The following is a 26,778-nucleotide window of genomic DNA, read 5'->3' as shown; positions in this document are numbered from 1 at the left end:
AGTCCATTCTTGGGTTCTGTGAGTCTGTTGCTGTTTTATTCCTTCAGTTTTTGCTTTGTTCTTATACTCCACATATCAGTGAAATCATTTGGTACTTGTCTTTCTCTGCCTGGCTTATTTCATTGAGCATATACCCTCTAGGTCTATCCATGTTGTTGCAAATGGTAGGAGTTGCTTTTTTTCTTATGGCTGAATAATATTCCATTTTGTATATGTACCACCTCTTCTTTATCCATTCATCTACTGATGGACACTTAGGTTACTTACATTTCTTGGCTATTGTAAATACTGCTACAATAAACATAGGGGTGCATTTGTCTTTTTCAAATTGGGCTGCTGCATTCTTAGGGTAAATTCCAAGGAGTGGGATGCCCGAGTCAAATGGCATTTCTCTTTTTAGTTTTTTGAGGGACCTCCATATTGCTTTCTCCAATGGTTGAAGTAGCTTACATTCCCACCAGCAGTGTAGGAGGGTTCCCCTTTCTCCACATCCTCGCCAGCGTTTGTTGTTCTTAGGCTTTTTGATGCTGGCCATCGTAACTGGTGTGAGGTGATATCTCATTGTGGTTTTAATTTGCATTTCCCTGGTAAATAGCGATATGGAGCATCTTTTCATGTGCCTGTTGGCCACCTGAATTTCTTCTTGGGAGAATTGTCTGTTCATATCCTCCACCCATTTTTTAGTAGGGTTATTTGCTTTGTGGGTGTTGAGGCATGTGAATCCTTTATATATTTTAGATGTTAACCCCTTGTTGGATATGTCATGTATGAATATATTCTCCCATACTGTAGGATGCCTTTTTTGTTCTGCTGATGATGTCCTTTGCTGTAGAGAAGCTTTTTAGTTTGATGTAGTACCATTTGTTTATTTTTACTTTGTTTCCCTTGCCTGAGCAGGTGTGTTCAGGAAATGTTGCCCATGTTTATTTTTGAGAGATTTTTGCCTTTGTTTTCTTCTAAGAGTTTTATCGGTTTCATGACTTTCATTCAGGTGTTTGATCCATTTCGAGTTTACTTTTGTGTATGGAGTTAGACAATAATCCAGTTTCATTCTCTTATATGTAACTGTCCAGTTTTGCTAACACCAGTTCCTGAAGAGGTTGTCATTTCCCCATTGTATATCCATGGCCCCTTTATCATATATTAATTGGCCACATATGTTTGGGTTTATATCTGGGCTTTTTATTCTGTTGCCTTGATCTGTGGATCTGTTCTGTGCCACTACCAAATTGTCTTAATTACTATGGATTTGTAGTTGATCTTGAAGTTGGAAAGCATAATCCCCCAGCTTTATTCTTCCTTCTCAGGATTGTTTTGGCTATTTGGGGTCTTTTGTGGTTCCATATGAAATTTAGAACTATTTGTTCTAGTTCACTGAAGAATGCTGTTGGGGTTTTGATAGGGATTGCATTGAATCTGTAGATTGCTTTAGGAAGGATGGTCATTTTGACAATGTTAATTCTTCCTATCCATGAGCATGGGATGTATTTCCATTTATTGGTGTCTTATTTAATTACTCTCCTGAGTGTCTTGTAGTTTTCAGATATAGGTTTCCACCTCCTTGGTTTGATTTATTCCTAGGTATTTTATTCTTTCTGATGCAGTTGTAAATGAAATTGTTTTCCTGATTTCTCTTTGTGTTAGTTCATCATTAGCATATAGGAATGCAACAGATTTCTGTGTTTTAATTTTGTATCCTGCAACTTTGCTGAATTCAGTTATTAGATCTAGAAGTTTTGGAGTGAATTCTTTAGGTTTTGTTATGTACAGCATCATTTCTTCTGCAAACAGTGACAGTTTAACTTCTTCCTTACCAATCTGGATGCCTTTTATTTCTTTGCGTTGTCTGATTACCATGGCTAGGACCTCCAGAACTATGTTGAATAAAAATGATGAGAGTGGGCATCCTTGTCTTGTTCCCGATCTCAGAGGAAAAGCTTTCAGCTTCTCGCTGTTCAGTATGATGTTGGCTCTGGATTTATCATATATGGCCTTTATTATGTTGAGGTACTTGCCCTGCTATACCCATCTTTTTGAGAGTTTTTATCATGAGTGGATGTTGAATTCTGTCAAATGCTTTTCCAGTATCTATGGAGATGATCATGTGATTTTGGTCCTTCTTTTTGTTGATGTGTATGATGATGGATTTTCAAATATCGTACCACCTTTACATCCCTGAAATAAATCATACTTGATCATGATGGATGATCTTTTTGATGTGTTTTTGGATTTGGTATGCTAATATTTTGTTGAGTATTTTTGCACCTATGTTCATCAGGGATATTGGTTTGTAATTTTCTTTTTTGGTGGCATCTTTGCCTGCTTTTGGTATTAGAGTGATGCTGGCCTCATAGAATAAGTTTGGAAGTATTCCCTCCTCTTGTACTTTTTGGAAAACTTTAAGGAGGTTGGGTATTAGGTCTTCCCTAACTGTATGATAAAATTCAGCGGTGAAGTAATCTGTTCCAGGGATTTTGTTCTTAGGTAGTTTTTTAATTTCCAGTTCAATTTCATTGCTGATATTTGGTCTATTCAGGTTATCTGTTTCTTCCTGTGTCAGTCTTGGAAGGTTGTATTTTTCTAGAAAGTTATCTATTTCTTCTAGGTTATTCAGTTTGTTACCATATAATTTTTCATAGTATTGTCTAATAATTCTTTGTATTTCCATGGTGTCTATAGTGATATTTCCTTTCTCAATTCTGATTCTGTTTATGTGTGTAGACTCTTTTTTTTAAAAAATAAGTGTGGCTAGGGGTTTACCTATTTTGTTTATTTTCTCAAAGAACCAGCTGCTGGTTTCATTGATTCTTTCTATTATTTTATTCTTCTCAATTTTATTTATTTCTGCTCTGATCTTTATTATGTCCCTCTTTCTACTGACTTTGGGCCTCACTTGTTATTCTTTTTCTAGTTTCATTAGTTGTGAGTTTAGACTGTTCATTTGGGATAGTTGTTCTTTCTTGAGGTAAGCCTGTATTGCAATATGCCTTCCTCTATGAACTGCCTTCACTGCATCCCACAGATTTGAGGGTGTTGAGTGGTTGTTTTCATTTGCCTCTATATATTTCCTGATTTGTTTTTATTTGGTCATTGATCCATTGATTATTTAGGAGTGTGTTTTTAAGCTTCCATATGTTTGTGGGCTTTTTTGTTTTCTTTGTGTAATTTATTCCTAGTTTCATACCTTTGTGGTCTGAGAAGCTGGTTGGTACAATTTCAATCTTTTTTAACTTACTGAGGCTCTTTTTTGTCCTAGTGTGTAATCTCTTCTGGAAAATATTCCATGGGCCCTTGAGAAGAATATGTATCCTGCTGCTTTTGGGTGGAGTGCTGTGTAGATATCTGTTAGGTCCATCTGTTATAATGTGTTATTCAGTGCCTCTGTCTCCTTTATTATTTTCTGTCTGGTTGATCTGTCCTTTGTAATGAGTATGTGTTGAAGTTTCCTAAAATGAATACATTGCATTCTATATCCCCCTTTAATTCTGTTAGTATTTGTTTCACATATGTACGTGCTCCTATGTTGTGTGCATACATATTTGTAATGGTTATATCCTTTTGTTGGACTGACCCCTTTTTCATTATGTTATGATGCTTTTTCTCTTGTTGCTTTCTTTAATTTGAAGTATATTGTGTGTGATAAAAGTACTGCAACTCTTGATTTTTTCTCCCTATTATTTGCATGAGCTATCTTTTTCCATCCCTTCACTTTAAGTCTATGTATGTCTTTGGGTTTGAAGTGAGTCTCTTGTAGGCAGCATATAGATGGGTCTCATTTTTTTTCCCAATCTGTAACTCTATGTCTTTTGATTAGTGCATTCAGTCCATTTACATTTAGGGCAATTATCAATAGATATGTACTTATTCCCATTGCAGACTTTAGATTTGTGATTACCAAAGGTTCAAGAGCAGCTTCTTTACTATCTAAGAGTCTAACTTAACTCGCTTTTTATACCATTTCAAACACAATTGAAAGGTTCTTTTTTTTCTTCCTTCTTTTTCCTCCTCCTCCACTCTTTATATATTAGGTGTCATGTTCTGTGCTCTTTGTGTATCCCTTGACTGACTTTGTGGGTAGTTGATTTATTTTTGTGTTTCCTTAGTAATTAATTGTTCTACTTCCTTAATGTGGTTTTATTTTCTCTAATGGCAGCTATTTAGCCTTAGGAGCACTTCCATCTATAGCAGTCTCTCAAAAATACTCTGTAGAGAAGTTTTGTGGGAGGTAAATTCCCTCAACTTTTGCTTTTCTGGAAATCGTTTAATCCCTGCCTCAAATTTTAATGATAATCTTACCAGGTAGAGTATTTTTGGTTGGAGGCCCTTCTGTTTAATTGCAGTAAATATATCATGCCACTCCTTTCTGGCCTGTATGTTTTCTTCTGAAAAGTCTGCTGATAGCCTGATGGGTTTTCCTTTGTAAGTGATCTGTTTTCTCTCCCTGGTTGCTCTTAGTACTCTGTCATTTTCCTTGATCTTTGTCATTTTTATTATTATATTTCTTGTTGTCTTCCTTAGGTCCTTTGTGTTGGAAAATCTGTGCACCTCCCTGACCCAAGAGACTATCTCCTTCTCCAGATTGGAGAAGTTTTCAGCAATTACCTCCTCAAAGACACTGTCTGCCCCTTTTTCCCTCTCTTCTTCTGGTAACCCTGTAATGCAAATATTGTTCTGTCTCATTGGTCACAGAGTTCTGTTAATATTCTTTCATTCCTGGAGATCCTTTTACCTCTCTGTGCCTCAGCTTCTTTGCATTCCTGTTCTTTAATTTATATTTCATTTACTATCTCCTCTGATTCACCTTATTTGCTTTTAAATCCCTCCATTATATGGTTCATCTCAGATAGTGTATTTTTGAAAGTTTCTATCTGCTTCTTGAAGTCCTCCCTGAGATCTTGAATATTTTCCTGTAGCTCCATGAGCATGTTTATAATTTTTATTTTGGAATCTTTATCAAGAAAATTGGTTATTTCATTTTTACTGAGCCCTCTCTCTGGTGTTTGAGCAATTTTGGTTTGTACAAAATTATTTTGCCATTTCATATTTCTGATGATTAGTATGGTATAATAACTTTGTGTAGGTGGCACCCTCTAGTGCCCAGAAGCTCTAGTCTTTGGAGCTGCCCAGCCCCAATACCAATGGCAGGGGTTGCCATCTAGTGGCGATGGTGCCTGATAGGAGGAAAGAGCTCTTTCCTGCTTCCCAGCTGTAGTGCCTTCCTCCACTGCCAGGGCCAGTGGGCCAAGCATGAAGGGAAGAACTTCTGCATTATGTCCTTGTAGCTGTTGTAGGTGGGTCTGCCCTCCAGCTGGCCTGGCATCATGGCTGGGGCAGCAGGTTTGTGAGCCAGTGCCAGCCAGGAAGAAGGAGCAGTAGGCTGTGTATCTCAGTGGGGGTCCTCGGTGATGCATTGCCATCCAGGGGGGTGCAGCACCTGAAGCTCCTGAGAAAGTTTCCAACCTGCTGGTTTGAGTGTGCCAGGACAATTTTGTCTACCTGTCCTTTCTTTTGAGCACTAAGTTCTGTATAATCCTTGCCCCTTTAGCAGTCCTTTCACTGTTGGTAAGTCTTTCAATGTGCCCACCTTTCTTTTGTCCCAGAGCAACTGGTTGTGGTTACCTGTTTTTCAAAAGCAGCTATAATCTCAGTCTCTCTGAGCATTCTGCCTGTCTTTGCTTTCCAACCCCTCTAGTCTGCAGAGCACCATGTAATTTGGGTTTGTGTTCCTGTAGCAGATCTCCAGGGGTGGATGTTTAGCAGTCCTGGGCTTCTACTCCCTCTGCACTCCATTTCTCTTCCTCCCATTGGTAAGCTGGGTGGGGAGAGCCTTTGGATCCTGCCAGATCACAGCTTTGTTACTTTACCCCTTTCTGTGAGGTCTTTTCTTTTCCCCAGATGTTGGCCATCTGTTGCAGACTTCTTACCAGTCTCTTTTTCAGGATTAGTTGTATTTGATGTATTTTCATATTATATGCAGTTTTGGAAGGAAGTTTCTGCCTCACTTCTCATGCTGCCATATTTTTCCACCTTCCCCAATGTCTTTCAGTCTTATAGTGGACAGATCTTTCTCTTCCTTGGTTAAATTTATTCCTAAGTATTTTAATGTTTTTTATGCTATGGTAAATGGGAATGTTTTCTCCTTTTGGATAATTTGTTGTTAGAGTGTAGAAATGCACCTAATATTTTTATGTTGATTTTATATCCTACAACTTTACTGAATTTGTTTATTCTAGTAGTTTATTTGGTAGAGTCCTTTGGATTTTTTATACATTAGAATCTCACTTGGTCATGATGTATAATCTTTTTAACATGCTGTTGAATTTGGTTTGCTAGTATTTTGTTGAGAATTTTTGCATCTATATTCATCACAGATATTGCCTATGGTTTTTTTTCTTGAAGTGTCCTTATCTGGTTTTGGTATCAGGGCCTCATAATGAGTTTGGGTGTGTTCCCTCCTCTTCAATTTTTTGGAAGAGTTTGAGAAGAATTTGCTTTAATTCTTCTTTATGTTTGTTAGAATTCATTAGTGAAGCCATCTGGTATGGGTTTTCCTTTTTTGAGAAACTTTCTTACTAATGCAAACTCCTTATTCATTATTGGTCTGTTCCTATTTTCTATATCTTAAGCATTCAGTCTTGGTAGGTTGTATCTTTCTAGAAATTTATCTGTTTCTTCTAGCTTATCCAATTTGTTGGTGCATAATTGTTCAGAGTAGTTTCTTACGATCCTTTGAATATTTGTGATACCAGTTGTTAATGTATCCTCTTTCATTAATAATTTTATTTACTTCTTTCTCCCTCTTTCTTGGTTAGTCTAGCTAAAGGCTTGCCAATTTTGGTTGTCTTTTCAAAGAACCAAATCTTTGTTATGGTAATCTTTTCTATTGTTTTCCTATTCTCTGTTTCATTTATTTATGCTTCAATCTTTATTATATTCTTTCTTCTGCTAACTTTGGGCTTAATTTTTTCTTCTAGTTCTTTGAGATGTGAAGTTAGGTTTATATTTGAGATCTTTCTTTGTTCTTTTGTATGTGTTTATTTCTATAAGCTTCCCTCTTACAAAACTGTTTTTGCTACCTCCCATAAGTTTTGGTATGTTTTCTTTCCATGTTTGTATCAAGATTTTCTTACTTCCCTTTTGATTTTTTTTGATCCATTGGTTATTCAGGAATATGTTGTTTAATTTCCATGTATTTATGAATCTTCCATCTTTCCTCCTGTTATGATTTCTAGTTTCATATCATGTGACTGGAAATGATAATTTGGTATGATTTCAATCTTTTTGAATTTTTTGAGTCTTGTTTTGAAGCCTAACACATGATTTAATCTAGAAAATGTTCCATGTGTGCTTGAGAAGGCTTTGTAGTCTGATTATGTTGATTGGAATGCTCTGTATGTCTGTTAGGTCCATTTTGTCTGTGGTGTTGTTCAAATCTGCTGGTTCCTCATTGATTTTCTCTCTGAATAATCTATCTACTGTTGATAAAGTTAAATACATTATTGTATTGCCATTTATTTCTCCTTTAGGTTCTGTTACTATTTGCTTTGTATATTTAGTGCATAAATATTTGCAATTGTTATATCTTCTCTGTGGATTGACCCTTTGTCATTATATAATCACCTTCTTTGTCTCTTTTTACCACTTTTAACTTAAAGTATATTTTGTCTTATATGAGTATAGCTATCCTGGTTTATTTTTGTTACCATTTGCTTCAGATAGCTTTTTCCATCCTTTCATTCTCAGTCTATGTGTGTCCTTAAAGCTGAAATGAGATTCTTGTAGGCAGCATATCATTGGATGTTGTTTTTTTATCCATTATATGTCTTTTGAAAGCAAAATTTAATCCATTTACATTTAAAGTAATTGTTGATAGGTAAGGACTTATTATTGTCATTTTAAAAATTGCCTTCTGACTGTCTTATAGATCCCTTGTTCCTTGTTTCCCCTCTTGCTGTCTTTCTTTGCAATTTGATGACTTTTTGTAGTGGTATGCTTTCACTTCTTTATTACAGTCTTTTGTGTATTTACTACAAGATTTTCTTTTGTGGTTACAATAAAGCTTACATATAATAAATACATGTAAGGATGATATATTAAAGTCACAAATCATTATCCTATTTAAAACTAAAAACTTCTTACTTGAGAGCATACAGAAACTTCATACTTTACTTTTCCCTTCCTTATATTATAGTTTATTGATGTTATAATTTGTATGTTTTTAATATTATGTATCAATAACAAATCATTGTAGTTATGGTTAATTTTAATACATTTATTTTTTATCTTTTATCCTAATGTTCTAAGTGAATTCCGCACCACCATTAGAATAGTAGGGAGTTTTCACAACAGTATCTTGTCTATGGATAGTTGCCAGTTCATCTTGTGAGGGAGACTAAAGTCAGGAACAACCTATATTGCTGTCTTGATGACATTTCTCCCTTTTTCTTTTGAGAATATTCTGTTAACAAGAATTTTACCATCCCAAGAGTTTTGGCAGTGTATGAATGGAATGAAAGTTTTAGTGTACACCCAATGTAGCCTCCCAGAATCCATGGATCATTCTACTGTGGTGGTAAATCAGTTGCTTGGTTCACTGCTTCAGTAGTATGTTAAGCATAAATTCAAATTTAAAAAAATATAAAATATTTCCATTGTATAGGTTAAATTATATCTCTTTGCTTCATAATTCTTCATTATCTTTCTTTTGAAACAATTGGGAAATACACTATATGTATATGTGTGTGTGTATATATATATATACATATACATGGGTATCTATAGTATGACTTTATTGTGTGAAAGATGAAATGTAGCGGTTGCAGGAAGTAGAATTTTCTTTGGAACTGTTGGTGACTGAGATTCATTCATGACCCATGGACTTTGTTAATATCATGGTGTACATGTCATCATCTCATGGAAAGGCTAGACTAAGGTGAACTGCAAGCTTGCTGTCTGTGGATGCTGATTTACTTAGGCCAGATTTTCTCACAAACCCACATAGGTATTCCTGCAACATAGCATTGCAAAACATGCTGCCTTGTGCATGGAAGGGGATTATATGCTTCTTTTGGTTGATGGCAGTTATTTTAGGGAGGATCAATCAATAAGTTTTCTGCTTTCTGTAGTTTAGGGCTTGAATCCATAGGCCTTACTCACACTTAGCCTGAAAAGATATTACTGAATTGGAAAAAATAACCTTGCCTAATTAAAATGTTGAAATCCCAAGAGCTTGGCATACAGGAGGGAATCATGGATGGCATATTTTTGAGATTGGATTATAAATAATATAAATAAAATATAAATATATTTTTCCTGTAAGGTAAGCTAGTGTTACCAATGCCAAGGTGGAAAACAAGACTGGAGTTGTTGTGGCAAATAAAAAATATAAATAACAATAGCACTACTAAAACTAGAGATTATACCAAGCTGAAGGTTATAGGGATGACTTTACATAAAGCTAGAAAGGGTGTATCATTACTTTAGATTCAAGTTCTGAACAGTTTCTCAAAACCAGAAATAACAACCTTTGCAGATTTAAATTTCAACTTGGCAGAGAAGTTATGTTGTTTTCATGCTGATTCACTCAGAACATGCAAAGGAAGTAGCAGTAAAAATGTTCATAAAGTTTTGTATAAATTAAGCCAAAGACAGAGACATCGGTTTCTGAGACTTTTCTGAATGATTTGTCTAACTTCTTGAATTTGGAAGATGAATCTACACTTCTTCAGGCTCTGAAGGTCAGGATAGACCCACTATGACTTTTCCAAGAAATGAGTAATAGTAAGAGCAGGGAACTCATTTCTGGAGGCTTGGAGGAATGTTTCATTCAGACTCTGTAGGTGGGGTTTTCCCCTACAAAAGTCTTCCAGGAGTTCCAGAGGCATGTGCAGACTTGAAATGGGAATAGCCAACAACACAATCTTGCCCTGAAGGTTCTGTCAATACTTCGAGTTCTCACCCTGGTTTTTCGCACCCAGATTGGCTGGTCCTTTACATTCCTTATCGTTCTTTTCTTCTCTTATTTTCAGTCACTGTCCAATCATGCTTCCCCACAAATTCTAAATCTTAATATCCATGTAACAACCTAAGGATTCTTGAATAAGTACCACTTAGAATTCTCTCTTCCTGGGAGACATGGAAAAACCTGCTGCAAAATGCTATTTCTGAGACTTACACCCAAGATACAGCCATGGAGAGCTCACAAGAATCGTTGTCAGAGGAAGGATGCATTCATAATTCTTTAGAAATTTGTATTCTATTCAGAGAGCAATTTATAGTTTTATAGTTAAAATGCAATTAAGTGGCTTCATTTCATTCCTTCCTTCCACAAAAATGTATTGTGCACTTATGATATTCCAGACATAGTGTTGGGAGATATTGTGATACATTACAAAGTCACTTGCCCACAAAGACTTTTATGGTGTAGTAAGGAAGATAAATAAAAAAAACAATTACAATATAGTGCTGAAAAGACGATGAGAGATGTGTATTCAGTCAGTATGTCATGGGTAGTTAGGGAAGGTTACCAGGAGTTGGGGACCCAATATTTGGAGTCCTGAATGATGATTAGTGGTTAATGAAGAGATTGTGTGTGTGTCTATCTACATATGTGCATACATACACACATGTGCACACATACTGTCTCATAGCATCCTGAACTTCTTCATAGCTCTCCCTCCAGTTATTCAATGTTTCTTTTTCCCACTAGATAGTGATACTCAGTATTTACTACATTGTTTCTGAGAAAACACTTGGACTCAGGGGTCTCCTTACAAGTATAAAGCAAACTGACAAATCATGCTTTCCCCAGCAAAGGCTGATGAGATCACAAGGAGAGGGAGCAACTGAGATTTTAGAACTTGGGAAATTACTGGTGTCGTTCAGTTGTAGAAAGGCTTAATTTGACACCAAAAGCCACTTTCTAAAGGTCATTACATAGCAATATGATCGTGCAGGCAGAAAAGTGAAGCTGGCCAAGCTTTCTTCTATGTAACCCTCCCTAAACCCCCATTCTTTTTCTCCCTTCTGATCTGTTTTCTTCCTAACTTTCAGGATAGAATCAGTAGATTCAATTCTTCTTTGTGGTTATGTTTTATTGCTTACCTCTCACAGGGACAAATGCATTTCAGTAAGCTTCTGTGTTTTTTTATCAAAACTCTGAATATGTAATGGAATATATTTGCAAATTAGAGGAAAGATGGGGGGGAACCTTTTTGGTGTCCTGAGGCTCACCCTAATAGGCAAATACCAACCCTACCCTTCTACCCATTCTTTCAAGGAATGATCTTGGCACTTAATGACACTAAGGGGTAGAGCAGAAACTTACACCATGCACCTTCAACTGTAGGTCAAATTCCATTAAGGTGAATCCCAAGGGCTGCCCACATTCTTTAGCTCTGTTGGAATGTAGTTGTATTTAGTATTAGGTGAACTGATTGAACAGTGCCAATTTAGAAATAGTTTATAATGATACAGATGATCTCAAAAGTCCCCAATTCTAAAATGCTGTGCATTTTATGAATTCTATGAATTATATCCTTACTAAATTCGACCTATGGCCTGGAGATAAGGTTAATGAAATTAGAAAGCTTAGGTTTGCTTTTTTTCTATTAATTTTCTATCATAAAGTAATGCACGACAATGTTATAAAAGTTGCTATATGGTAAGTATATAAACTGTGAAATAAATCTCCCTGATGCCTCCCCACCATGGCCTCTCTTCCCAGAGTCAAATGTTGTTAATATTTTCTGGTAGATCATCCCAGATATTTTTTATGCATATGCAAAATCTGTCTTTTAAGGAAAAGGATTTTCCCCTTATACATTACTCTAGAAACAGACACAGTGAACAATATATTTTTCATTTGGATGTGTTTAACTTATTCTTTCTAGTGTCTCTCCTGTTAAAATTTATTTAAAAAATTTTTCCTTTTAAAAAGAAATTTATTTTCTTAAAATACACATATAAACAGCATAACACACTTGGATCATTTACATAAACTTGGGAATTTTTGGAAAATTTGATTTTTACTGATAGTTGAGTTCTTTTCAAAAGACACATTAACCTCATCTATATTTATACAAAATTAAAAATGAGCAAATTGATGACAAGAATGTATTTTCGATCTGTCTTCTAAAAGGAGTGCACATGTCATGTGGTTTGTATTCAGTGCTGATGTTTCATCAATGGATCCATATTATATTATAAAATACATAGCTCCAAAAATTCTGTTTGTGTGCTTGGTGTGCCTCCTTATAGCTGTGACTAGTTGAGATATTAGTAACTTCCTGGCATGACAGTTGTTTGAAAGAACTACCACAGCTCCATTCTGTCTTATGAATGACAAATTAGATAACATTGGGAGACCATACATTATAGCATAGTTAATAGCAATTATCAGATGAGATATGAATGATTTTTGTTTTGCTAATGTCTAAGGAGAAGAGTACCTGGGTTAGCTTCCTGAAATGCCTCTTAAGCCTTTTATTTAGCCTTGCATAAAGTCTAGACTCCAAACTATTGTTGTGAAAGCTAAGCTCTATAACTCAGCCAGACCTCTTGCTGCATAAATTGGTTTCATTAACCAGATAGTTGCTAGGTTTCCACTTCAAACTGAAATGACTCATGACTCACCCAAAGACCAAAATGGGGCATTTTGAGATGAAAAACCCAACTGCTGCATAGAGTCCTTATATTGGCAATGGGGTATGTCCCTGAAAATAATGTCAAACAGCTTGTTCTGATGAACAGTGGTTCGTTGCTTCACCTTTTGAAATGCTTTAGATGACAAGGAACAGAGTGAATCCATGTGGGGCTATTGGCTAGGGAGATGAGAGATTTCCTGAATGTTCCCCACATCTACAAGGCTCCAGATGGATAGAAACTGAGGAACTTCTCCTTCCAGCACCAAAAGGCGGATGATCAGCATTTGCTGAAACACATGACGCAAGAGCACCCCTTGAATATTGTGCAAAGAGAGTTGCCTTTTTTTGTTCCCAGTAGGATGTAATGGGACAGCTATACAAAAATTTCAAGATTAGTCTTGCATAAACACTGAGCAGCTAGAGCTGCAAACCTTATGTAAGTGTCTCTCAGGGATATGGAAATGGAGAAAAGAGGCAGGGAAGAGAGTGGACTAAGGGGAGCTTAAGGAAAGGTGCTTACTTTTTTGTGGGGTGGGGAATAATATGTAGAAGATAATATCTTCAATCACTTATTAAATATTTCAAATATGAAAGTATATTGGAGCTTGGAATTAAGGGCCAAGACAGCAACTACAACAACAAAAATAAAAGTGGCAAGTTTATTTACAGCTTTGTTTAAAGACAGGGGAATTCAACCTATGCTGGCTTCCACAAACATGCCGCATTATAGAAACACTAGTTGAGAAGCAAAATGACACAATTGAAAGGATCTTGGAAAGAAATGCAGATACTAAGTGGTCGATGGTTCAATTGGCACATACCTACTCTGAGGAAAATCTGGAATCGTGGCAGGGTAGATGGCTACAATCTGGTGGCCTCCAATGAAACACACCTCGCAGTATTCCTGGCCTTCAAAACTGACTTGGGCCATCTGACTGGCTTTTGCCAAGGGAACATCAGCAAGCAAGAGAGCACAGAGGCCTGATAAGCCCTTCACAGTGGGACTTGTCCTTTTGTAGCACACCCTCCTGGGAGTGTTGTAAAGATACATGGGCTAAACTGGGGAATGAGGAGAGGACACGAGGAGAGAGACCTAGACGGTGAGAGGCCACTTTATTTGTCACTGCTCCAGCCAAACTCTCAGCCAAATTTATGTACTTGAGTGACCTCAGCTACATTATGTAGAGCAAAAGAACCTCCCAGTTGCTACAAGCCAACCACAGAATCATGAGAATTACTATTTGTTGTTGTTTAAACACATTACATTTTGGTGATTTATTATGCAGTGATAGACACCTGAAATACATGGTCATGTAAATGCCTTCAGTTATCAAAAAGGAAACCTGAATAGAAACTGACTTTGAAATTTACTCCAACTCCTACAAACTAATTAGTGGCAGAACTAGGACCAGACTCAGCCTTCTTGACAGCCTTAAGTGCTTGCTTCCCCACATGTCCCAAAATACTACTATTAATATCCAACACTTATCAAAGGTTTTCTGTGTGCCAGACACTTTGTGAAGTATTTCACATTCACTGACACAGGTACTACCATTATACCCATTTTACAAGCCAGGAAACCAAAGCTTAGAGAGTAATTTGCCTGAAGTCACACAGCAGGTTAATAATAGTGCTGGGCTTCTAACCCCTCACTCTGACTTCAGATCATTTTGTCTTATGCACTGTAATATTATAAGAATAATGAAATATAACTTAAGTATGAGTAAAGTGAACAGCCTACACAACAACTGATTTCATTTATATCTGTCTTCTTGATCACTCATTTGACTTGAAAAAGAATTGATTCTCAGCAGCTACCAATGTTGAGTATTAAATCAGCTAGCCCTTAGTCCAGTTCAGAAGGTATATGTAGCTATGGTCTGCCACCTTGGGTATTCGCAAACCAGCATTAACACCTTCTTATTGTTTAAATGTTTGGCAAAATTATCTTTTTCTGTAGGTTCACATATAACTTAAGCACATGGCTTTTTTCAATAAATGTGTCCATATGGTGTTTTCTTAGTTACATTTGAATGATTGATATGTTGTTTAGCAAGAACTGTTTGCTTCATAAGGAGCCCTAAAAATATGTGTCTTTTATGTTTGAAAAGAAATGTTTTTGTCACATGAAGTAAGTCATTCAATATACCTCTTCTACAAAACCTTCCTTGACAAATCCTAGTCCTTAATGGCTCATTCCTTTATTCATTCTCTTTATTCAACATATATCAAAGCATATTGAATACTGCTGTATATTAGACACAAAAGGCATAACAACTAACAAAATATAATTCTACTTTAAAAAGTTCAAAAGAATGCCCATGTAAGTTAATAAGTCCTATAACAAAAGTATAGGTTAAGCCTTTGTCATCATTCATTAAGCCAACTTTGATTAAGTTCTGACATGCCAGATAGAGTGCTAAGTGCTAGGTGAACCCAACAGACAGTTCCTGTCTTCAAGATCACACAGTCCAGCTGAGGAGGCAGTTTATAATTTGGTAAACATACATAAAAGTGACTGAATTAAATGAGGAGGCTGCTTTATTCAAGAATGATCTGAGGATGAAGAGCTGGAAATGGGGCATTTGCTAAAAGAGGAAGATCAGGGAAGATTTCTGACATGCTAATAATTAAACATGTCAAAAAGGGGAGGAGAGGACATGCATTACAGAGAAAACTGAAAGTGCAAAGGTGCTGAGGGGCACAGCTTGACACATACTGGTAATTAACAGCAGGTTAGTGTGACTGGAACATGGTGAACCCAGATACAAGGATTAACACCTATTAGGAGGGGTTTGGTGTAGTGCTGAGATCAAGGGCTCTGAAGCCATGCGTGTGGGTTCATTTCTCACCCCAACCACTTGTTGGATGTGTCATCTTAGATAAGCAACTTAAGCTTTCTGTGCCTCACCTGTAAAATGAGAATAATAATAATAATAATTGTTGTGAAGATTTAATGAGTCACTAGATATAAAGGGCTTAGAAATATATTTGAACATTAAGCATTCAGTCCGTGTTAGCAATTAAGCAAGGAGGAGGCATAATCCAATTTACAGTTTTTAAAGATCATTCATTCTGCAATGCAAAGTTGGAAAGAGGAGGTGGGGAGTGAAAAAGCAGACCGGATTTTGCTATTTATCCAAATTGGACACTGTGGGGGCTTGGATTCTTGGCTCCCATGCTTTTGTAGAAGATCATATTGCCTCTCCAGTCATCTGAGGTCACTTGACAGGTAGCTGAAAGGAGATATACCCAGCATGGTCAGAAATGGAGCTTTGTTGGAGGTAGAACAGGTCAGACTCATATCCACTAGGATAATTAGTGAAAACAGAAAGATCTCTGAGGTAGTAAACACCAGGTAGGCATAACAGGTATCTAGAATTAGAGTGATCCAGCAGAAGATTGAGTTTCCCACAGACAAGCTGAGAGAATTTGGTAGAAACCAATTTAGTTCAATGAGAATTTCTAAGTGTCTACTCAGAATGCCAAGAGCCTTAATGGGCAGATAGTTGGCCCAGTGAGATCTGTGATGTTTGGGAGAATTATTTCCTTCAAGGTAGGTGACAGGAGTCTGTCCTGAGGGCACTGACATTTTGAATGGGAAATTGAGACAGAGGCTCAACTCTAAATACCAGCAATGACTCGATGTCATCCATGCTAAATTGTGACTTTCTTAAGAATTAAACAGTTATTAATATTTGTAAAAACAATATCTTTTTTGAGATAAAATTCACATATCATGAAGTTCAACATTTTAAAGTATATAATTCATATATAAAACGTGTGCATTTTGTGTCTGGCTTCTTCCACTTGGCATGTTTTCAAGGTTTATTCATTTTGTAGCATGTATCAGTACTTTATTCCTTTCTATGGCAAAATAATAACACATTGTATGGCTATGCCACATTTTGTTTATCTAGTCTTCAGTTGATGTATACTCAGGTTTTTTACCATTTTTTACTTAATGAATAATGCTGTTATGAACATTCATGTACAAATTTTTGTGGTGACCTGTGGTTTCAATTCTCTTGAGTATATACCTCAGAGTGAAACTCCTGGGACATATAGTAACTGTTTATTTACTTATCTGAGGAACAACCCAACTATTTCCCAAAGGAGCTGTACCATCTTACATTCCCATCAGTATGAAAGTTGTAATTCTTCTACATCCTTGCCAATACTTCTTCTCATTCCTTATTATAGCCATCCTACTGACTATGGACTGATAACTCACTGTGGTCTTGATTTGTGTTTCCCTAATGACTAATGATGCTAAGCGTGTGCTTGTTGGCCATTTGAATATCTTTTTGGGATAAATTTCTATTCAGGTCCCTTGCCCATGTTTTAATTCATTTAATTGTCTTTTTATTTTTGAGTTATAAGAGTTCTTTATTTACTCTGGGTACAAGTCCCTATCAGATATATTATTTGCAAACATTTTCTCCTTTTATGCAAGTTCTCTTCATTTTCTTAATGGTGTCTGTTGCACAAAATTTTTTAATTTTGATAAAATGCAATTAATATATTTCTTGTATAACTGATTATACTCTTCGTGTGATATCTAAGACTTTGCCTAACCCAAGGTAATGAGGATTTACTCCTTTGTTTGCTTCAAAGAGTTTTATAGTTTTAGTGCTTACATTTAGATCTATGATCCCTTTGGAATAAACTTTTGTATATGGTGTGAAGTAGGGATCTAACTTCATTTTTTTGCATGTGGCTATCTAGTTGTCTCAGCACTATTTGTTGAGAAGACTATTATTTCTCTCACTGAATTGTCTTGACACCCTTGTCAAAAATTAATTGACTGTGAGATCATACCCATCTGTGATTTGTACTATACAACTTAGGGCCATAAGCCTTGAAGTTTCCTGGTTTAACTGAATTTTGACATCAGTCAGATTTAACCTAACTTGATCTTTAAAGTCTGCCATTAGTGTACTATTTTGATCCTTTATACACCAAGCTCAGGGACACCCCTATATGTACTCCTATCCATCCCTAAAGTCTCTCTCTAGTGTGTGTTTGTGTACAAAAGGAGAAGAGGTGGATGAGCTTGGTGGAACATTAAACAATAAATATGGTTTTCAAGTACAGCAAGTTGGTAGAGGGCTAGGCAGGAAATATTCACGGAGTTAAAATATGTGGACTCTCAATGGTAGTAGTTGGGAACTTTAATAACAGCTTTAAAAAATAGAAGGTCAATCGCCCCACCAACCCCATTAACCCTGCAGCCCCACCATCACTTCAGGGCAGGCAGAGGGCAGCCCTGCCCACAGAGATCCCAGCAGAGACTTCTTCTCAGATCACAAAGGCAGCTGAGGCAAACTGCTGATGCTGCAGACAGACTGAAAGGTGGTCCCACCCACTGCACACCAGCAACAGCTGGGCTCCCACAAAGTAGAACCAGGCACTGGAGAATAAAGAATCTTGAGCTTCTGGGCACCATAGGATGCCTCCTTCATAAAACTATTACTCTACAGGCAGGAACCATAGCAGATCCATCTAATACAAAGGAAGAAACACAGAAACTTTGACAAATAGAGGAGGCAGAGGAATATGTTGCAAATAAAACAACAGGACAAGATACCATAAAGTGGTCTGAATGAAATGGAGATACCAATCTTCTTGAAAGATTTCAAAATAAGTTATAAACATGCTCACTGATTAACAGAAATGTATTCAGTATCTCAAAGATGACTTCAACAAAGAGAGAAGAACTGAAAAAGAACCATCAGAGCTGAAGAATACAGTAACTGAAATGAAACATACAATGGAGGGAATGAATAGTAGATTACTGCAAGTAGAGGAGACAATGAGATGGAAATTAGAGAACAGGAACACAATGAAGCTGAAGGTGGGGGAAGGAGAAATGGATCGGGGAGAGATTGGAGGCCTGGGACTGCTGAACACCTAACTCTGGAGATCTGCTCTGGGAGCACAAACCTACATTTCATGGTGCTTTCATGGTACTCTCATGATTAGGGGGTTGCAAAACTAAGACAGGCAGAATACCTGGAGAGACTGAGATTCCAGCCACTTGTGGAAAGCAGGGATCCATATTCGGCTGCTCTGGGACAAAAGAAAGGTGAGCAGTCTGAAAGACTTCCTAATAGCAAGAGGATTGCTAAAGGGGCAAAAATTGCACAGAGTTTATGGCTCAGGAGAAAGGACAGGAAGACAAAATTGTCTGGGTGCACTCTGCCCAGCAGGTTGAGAACTTTCACAATCTCAGGCTACACAGCTCCAAGGACCTCTCTGTGATATGCAGCCTACTGTGCCTTTCTCCCAGCCAGTTCCACCTGGCTCGCAAACTGGCAAACCCTACCCTGGCATTAGGCAAGCCAGAGGGAAGCCCTGTCTACAGCAACTACAAATGCAAAGCATAGAGGCTTATATCTGCTTGCTCAGTCCACTGGTTCTGGCAGTGGAGAGAGGTATAGCAGCTGGGAAGCAGGAAACAGCTCTTTCCTCCCCCCAGGCACCAATACTGCTCCCGCTCCCCTGAGACCCCAACATTGCTTCAGGGGCTGAGCAGCTATAGAGTGTAGAGCTGCTGGGCACTGGAGGGTGCCATTTACAAATATGAAATGCCAAAGGAACCTGGTTCAAAGTAAAATTATGAATACAACACATAAGAAAGAGTCAAATGAAATTGACTACATGAATCTTCCTGAAAGGGATTTCAAAATAAAAATCATTAACATGCCCATGGGGGTACAGAAAAATATTCAAGAACTCAGGAGTGAATTCTGGTCGGGGATCTAAATCATTACAGAATACAGTATCAGAAATGAAACATACAATGGAAAGTTTTTAAAGCAGATTAGATAAAGTGGAGGATATGATAAATGAAATAAAAATTAGAGAAGAGGAATACAAAGAAGCTGAGGCACAGAGAGAAAAAAGGTTCTCTAAGAATGAAAGAATATTGAGAGAACTGTCTGACCAATCTAAACAGAACAATATTCACATTATAAGGGTACCAGAAGAAGAGAGAGAAAAAGGGACAGAAAGTATCTTTTAGGAGGTAATTGCTGAAAACTTCCCCAATCAGAGAAAGGAGATAACCTCTCAGGCCATGAAGGTTCACAGATCTCCCAACACAAGGGACCCAAGGAAGACAACACCAAGACATATAGTGATTAAAATGGCAAAGATCAAGGATAAGGACAGACTATTAAAAGCAGCCAGAGAGAGAAATAAGATAACATACAAAGGAAAGCCCATCAGGCTATCATCAGACTTCTCAGCAGAAACCTTACAGGCCAGAAGGGAGAGGCATGATATATTTAATGCAATGAAGCAGAAGGGCCTTGAACCAAGAATACTTTATCCAGCAAGATTATCATTTAAATTTGAAGGAGGGATTAAGCAATTTCCAAATAAGCAAAAGCTGAGATAATTTACCTCTCACAAACCATCCCAACAGTCTATTTTGGAGGGACTGCTATAGATGGAAGTGTTCCTAAGGTTTAATAGCTGTCACCAGAGGTAATAAAAACCACAGTAAAGAAAGTAGAACAGTTAATTACTAAGCAAATGCAAAATCAAATCAACTATCCCCAAAGTCAATCAAAGGGTAGACAAAGAATACAGAATATGATACCTAATATATAAAGAATGGAGGAGAAAGAAAAAAGAGAAAAAAAGAATCTTTAGATTGTGTTTGTAATAGCATATTAATTGAGTTAAGTTAGACTCTTAGGTAGTAAGGAAGTTACCCTTGAACCTTTGGTAATCATGAATCTAAAATCTGCAATGACAATAAGTACATACCTGTAGATAGTCACCCTAAATATAAATGGTCTGAATGCACCAATCAAAAGATATAGAGTCATTGGATGGATAAAAAAACAAAACCAATCTATATGCTGCCTACAAGAGACTCACTTCAAACCCAAAGACATACACAGACTAAAAGTGAACGGATGGAAAAAGATACTTCATGCAACTAATAGGGAGAAAAAGCAGGAGCTGCAGTACTTGCATCAGACAAAGTAGACTTCAAAACAAAGAAAGTCACAAGAGACAAAGATGAACATTACATAATGATAAAGGGGTCAATCCAAAAAGAAGATATAACCATTATAAATGTCTATGCGTCCAATACAGGAGCATCTACATATGTGAAACAAATACTAACAGAATTAAAAGGGGAAATAGAGTGCAATACATTCATTTTAGGAGACTTGAACACTCCAGTCACTCTGAAAGACAGATCAACCAGACAGAAGATAAGTAAGGAGACAGAGGCACTGAATAACACATTAGAACAGGTGGATGTAAGAGACATCTACAGAACTCTATACACAAAAGCTACAGAATACACAGTCTTCTCAAGTGCCCACGGAACATTTTCAAGACTAGATCATATACTAGGCCACAAAAAGAGCCTCAGTAAATTCAAAAAGATTGAAATTGTACCAACCAGTTTCTCAGACCACAAAGGTATGAAACTAGAAATAAATTACACAAAGAAAATGAAAAATCCCACAAACACATGAGGCTTCACAACATGCTCCTAAACAATCAATGGATCAATTACCAAATAAACACAGAGATCAAGCAAAATATGGAGGCAAATGACAACAAGAACTCAATACTGCAATATCTGTGGGTTCTCCTTAAAGTTTTCCAAAAAACAGAGAAGGTGGGGTGGGAATACTTCCAAGCTCATTCTATGAGTCCAGGATCACTCTTATATCAAAACCAGACAAAGACACTACAAAAAAAAGAAAATTACAGGCCAATATCCCTGATGAACATAGATGCAAAAATACTCAACAAAATATTAGCAAACTGAATTCAAAAATACATCAAAACGATCATCCATCATGATCAAGTAGGATTTATGCCAGGGATGCAAGGATGGTACAACATTCAAAAATCCATCAACGTCATCCACCACATCAACAAAAAGAAGGGCAAAAACCACATGATCATATCCATAGATGCTGAAAAAGTATTTGACAAAATTCAACAGTCATTCATGATAAAAACCCTCAACAAAATGGGTATAAAGGGCAAGTACCTCAATATAATAAAGGCCATATATGACAAACCCACAGGCAACATCATACTTGACAGCAAGAAGCTGAAAGCTTTTCCTTTAAGATCGGGAACAAACAAGGATACCCACTCTCCCCACTTCTATTCAACATAGTACTGGAGGTCCTAGCCATGGCAATCAGACAACACAATGAAATAAAAGGCATCCACATTGGCAAGGAAAAATTTAAACAGTCCCTGTTTGCAGATGACATGATATTGTACATAAAAAACCCTAAAGAATCCACTCCAAAACTACTAGACTTAATATCTGAATTCAGCCAAGTAGCAGGATACAAAATTAATACACAGAAATCTGTGGCATTCCTATACACTAACAATAAACTAGCAGAGAGATAAATCAGGAAAACAATTCCATTCACAATTCCATCAAAAAGAAAAAAATCCTAGGAATAAACCTAACCAAGACAATGAAAGACCTATTCTCTGAAAACTACAAGACACTCATGAGAGAAATTAAAGAAGATACCAATAAATGGAAACACATCCCGTGCTCATGGATAGGAAGAATTAATATTGTGAAGATGGCCATCCTGCCTAAAGCAATCTAGAGATTCAATGCAATTACTATCAAAATACCAACAGCATTCTTCAACAAACTAGGGAAAATCGTCCTAAAATTTATATGGAACCACAAAAGACCCCGAATAGCCAAAGCAATCCTGAGAAGGAAGAATAAAGCAGGGGGAATTATGCTCCCCAACTTCAAGCTCTACTACAAAGCCACAGTAATCAAGACAATTTGGTACTGGCACAAGAACAGACCCATAGACTAATAGAACAAACTAGAGAGCCCTGATATAAACCCAACCATATATGGTCAATTAGTATATGATAAAGGAGCCATGGACATACAATGGGGAAATGACAGCCTCTTCAACAGCTGGTGTTGGCAAAACTGGACAGCTGCATGCAAGAGAATGAAACTGGATCATTGTTTAACCCTATACACAAAAGTAAACTCAAAATGGATTAAAGACTTGAATGTAAGTCATGAAACCATAAAACTCTTAGAAGACAATATAGGCAAACATCTCCTGAATATAAGCATGAGCAACTTCTTCCTGAACCCATCTCCTCGAGAAAGGGAAACAAAAGCAAAAATGAACTCATGGGACTACATCAAACTAAAAAGCTTTTGTATGGCAAAGGACATCATCAACAAAACAAAAAGGCATCCTACAGTATGGGAGAATATATTTTTAAATGACATATCTGACAAGGGGTTAACATCCAAAATATATAAAGAATTTACACGCCTTAACACCCCAAAAGCAAATAACCCAATTAACAAATGGGCGGAGGATATGAAGAGAAAATTCTCCCAAGAAGAAATTCAGATGGCCAGCAGGCACATGAAAAGATGCTCCACATCACTAATTATCAGAGAAATGCAAATTAAAACCACAATGAGATATCACCTCACACCAGTTAGAATGGCCTGTATAAAAATGACTAAGAACAACAAGTGCTGTTGAGGATGTGGAGAAAGGAGAGCCCTTCTACATTGCTGGTGGGAATGTAAGCTAGTTCAACGATTGTGAAAAGCAATATGGAGGTTCCTCAAAAAACTAAAAATAGAAATACTATTTGACTCCAGAATCCCACTCCTTGGAATATGCCCAAAGAATACAACTTCTCAGATTCAAAAAGACATATGCACCCCTATGTTTATCACAGCACTTTTTACAATAGCCAAGATATGGAAGCAACCTAAGTGTCCATCAGTGGATGAATGGATAAGGAAGATGTGGTAAATATATACACTGGAATACTATTCATCCATAAGAAAGAAACAAATCCTACCATTTGCAACAACATGGATGGAGCTGGAGGATATTATGCTCAGAGAAATAAGCCAGGTGGAAAAAGACATGTGCCAAATGATTTCCCTCATTTGTGGAGTATAACAATGAAGCAAAACTGAAGGAACAAAATGGCAGCAGACTCAGAGACTCCAAGAATGAACTAGTGGTTACCAAAGGGAATGGGTGTGGGAGGGTGGGTGGGGAGGGAGGGAGAAGGGGACTGAGGGGTATTATGTTTAGTACACATGGTGTGGGGGATCACGGGGAGAACAGTTTGTCACAGAGAAGGCACATAGTGGATCTCTGGCGTCTTGCTGCACTGATGGACAGTGACTGCATTGGGGTATGGGTGGAGACTTGATAATATGGGTAAATGTAATAACCACATTGTTTTTTCATGTGAAACCTTCATAAGAGTGTGTATCAATAATACCTTAATAAAAATAAAAAAACAGCTTAAAACAAAACAAAACTCTCCCCTCCACTGATAGAAAAATGCAGAAAATTCTTTCTTAAATGATTTCCTTCCTCTGGATTTATTTCCCAAAGCTTACCAACCTATGTCATTAATTTCCATCATTGCATATTTTAAATGGAATTCATGTGGTCTTTGGTGTTTTTCCTTCCTTACTCCACTCCCTTTCTTACACCCTGTTTATTCTTTCTTCCTACCACAGTTTTTATCTGAGGACATTTTTCATGTTTTCTCTTAGGTTTACCTCATAACTGTATATTCTATAGCCTCCTTCAATGTACACATTCTCCAATAAAGCAACAAGAAAAAAGATACAAGGGGGGATGGGAGGAGGAAAAGAAGAAAGGAAGGAAGAAAGAAAAATTTAAAGCTACTTGCATTCCTTTTTTTAAAAATGCCTTTTTTCTTCATTTTTAAAGTATAGAGTAAAGCACACTGGTCATTAGTATGTATTTATTTATTCAAAGCTTTGCTCTTATCATCTTAAGTTCTAAGCTCCATGAGGGCAGAAACTACAGTGGTTTGTGTAATTTTATATACCTATACCTGGTGCTGAGTATAAAAGTGAGTAGATTCGAAAAGTTCAATAATAATTTTATACCCAAACTATATAGATTTCTCATGATAAAAAGTGATGATTTTCATCAATTGTGAGAATATGATAATTTTTTTCCCTTATTTTCTTCTAGGTTAGCATGTGCAACGTCTCCCCTCTGCCCCTAATATAGCAGTTGATTTAATCAGTTCAGTAAAATAATCAAACAATAAAGCTAAAAGATACAAAATCATTGTTTGACTACATTGATCATTAAATTCATTGACCAGTGTAGCTCCTCAATTCACCAATAGCTCAGGGCTTGATGGAAATGTTTTGCTGAGGCCCAGGGACACTAGCAGCTCTAGTTTTACATTGCTAGTGGGTCCTGTTTAGGGGCATCCATGGTCACTTGAAAGAAAAGTAGCTGTTTGGATCACCTTAACCTGCCAAAGTTTAAAAAAGTGCATCCTGTTGGTATCCACATTTTCCAAGTCTTAGAGATTATTCCTCTGGGATATTCAGCATTTGTTATACTTGAGAAAATTACAAAAGATAATAGCTAGCAAAACTGTTGTTGCCTTCATTTTCTCTACATTTGTGTATAAATTTCCCAAGAAGTTCTTCCATCAAAGAGGGCTTCACACACATGTTTTGGCATTTAACAATAGGTAAGGGAACTTTTTTTCTCCTCATTTTTGCTGGGGGCAAACAGTAATTCCCAGACTCCTGGAAGTTTCCTAAGACTGGCAAGTTGCTATGGGTGAGATTTTTCAGTTCTGGCAGTATTTCCACATTTGTTCTATTCATAGGGACATTATTTTTTGTTTTTTGTTTTTGATGTTTAGGAGAGAACTTAGGTATCTAATTAATGAAGAAAAATTTTCCCCACAACTCCAAGCAAATCTTTTTGCATCATTTCTTCCCTTGCTGATCCTTCTAATGTAAACAATGACATAATAGTGCTGCAAACATTTGGCCCAAGCTGAGGAACCCTTAGTTAAAGCCACATTTCCATACCTGTGAGGGCATTTCACACCAAACCAATGTATCTGAAAGACTTCTGTAGGTTCCAGTAAACCCCTTTGCCAGTTTTTCACCAGGAGAGAGGAGAATGGGTGTGTGAGGAAGTGATAATAGTTATGGTGGAGAAAAAGGCAGAATGGGGTGTGTGTGTGTGTGTGTGTGTGTATTTGAATAGTAGATGCTCAATAGGTATCAGTTCTTATTGTTACTATCCTTATTTTTATTATTTTATAAGCCACATGTGATACAATGGCTTCTTTCCGAAAGAATACAGTAAAGCTGAAAGCCTTGGATCCTGTCAAGGGTAATACTGGTGCCAGGCTACAGTGACTGATAGGTTAGCTCCTCAATTCACCTCTTTCTTCTATATTAATAAGTAAGTATCTGCCAATATAATGGGGAAAATATGCAGGCAAATATGGTAAGTATTCTCCATGACAGCTGAGGACATCTGGGTGCGCCATCAAAATTTGACCTCAAACTCTTGGAGTTTGACCTGAAGACAGAAAAATGCGAAGTTTAGATTAGATGAATAATTATATACTTGTTTTTAAAAAGTTCCAGGCTTAACAATCAATTACTGCAAGTATAGTCCACTCATTGGATTCTATTTTATTTGTTTTTCATACAAGACAAAGATGTTATAAACAGTACTTTTTTAAATGTCCTCTCATAACAAAAGAAAACCCAGAAACTAGTTATTTATTAGCTTTCAACCTACAGTGGTATCACAGCTGAGAGGTACAAAAAGGCTAACTTTCTCTTCCATTAAAAGAGAGTAAAAATAGTTAAATGATGAATGCAAAACTGATTTATTTTTAATCTTTCTCTTCCATTTTTATTCATGCTACTTTTTCCTTTTTTTAACTCTTAATTAAATGGAAGGATGTAATTTTTCAGCCATAATATGAATAGGTAAAGCAAGACAATAAGTAATTCACCTTTCCTGGTCAGTTCCATTACCAGATTAGAATGAGTTTAAAGACATGTATATTAACATTAGAGGAGGAGGGGGAAGAGGAAGAAGAAGAAGAAAGGAGAAAGAAGAAATGTAATCTCTTCTATGGTATTAGTCATAATGAAGGCCAAATTGGATTTCACTTGTTCCAGTCCTCCACATTGCACACAGCAGCTGGGGTGGTTCTTTTAAAATTTATGATAATGAAATTCCACCCTCAAATTTGCTGATTGTGCCATGCATGCCTTGAATGCTCTTAT

This window comes from Manis pentadactyla, chromosome X (assembly GCF_030020395.1).
Source record: "Manis pentadactyla isolate mManPen7 chromosome X, mManPen7.hap1, whole genome shotgun sequence".
Taxonomy (NCBI): domain Eukaryota; kingdom Metazoa; phylum Chordata; class Mammalia; order Pholidota; family Manidae; genus Manis; species Manis pentadactyla.
Note: the sequence above shows the minus strand (reverse complement) of the source record.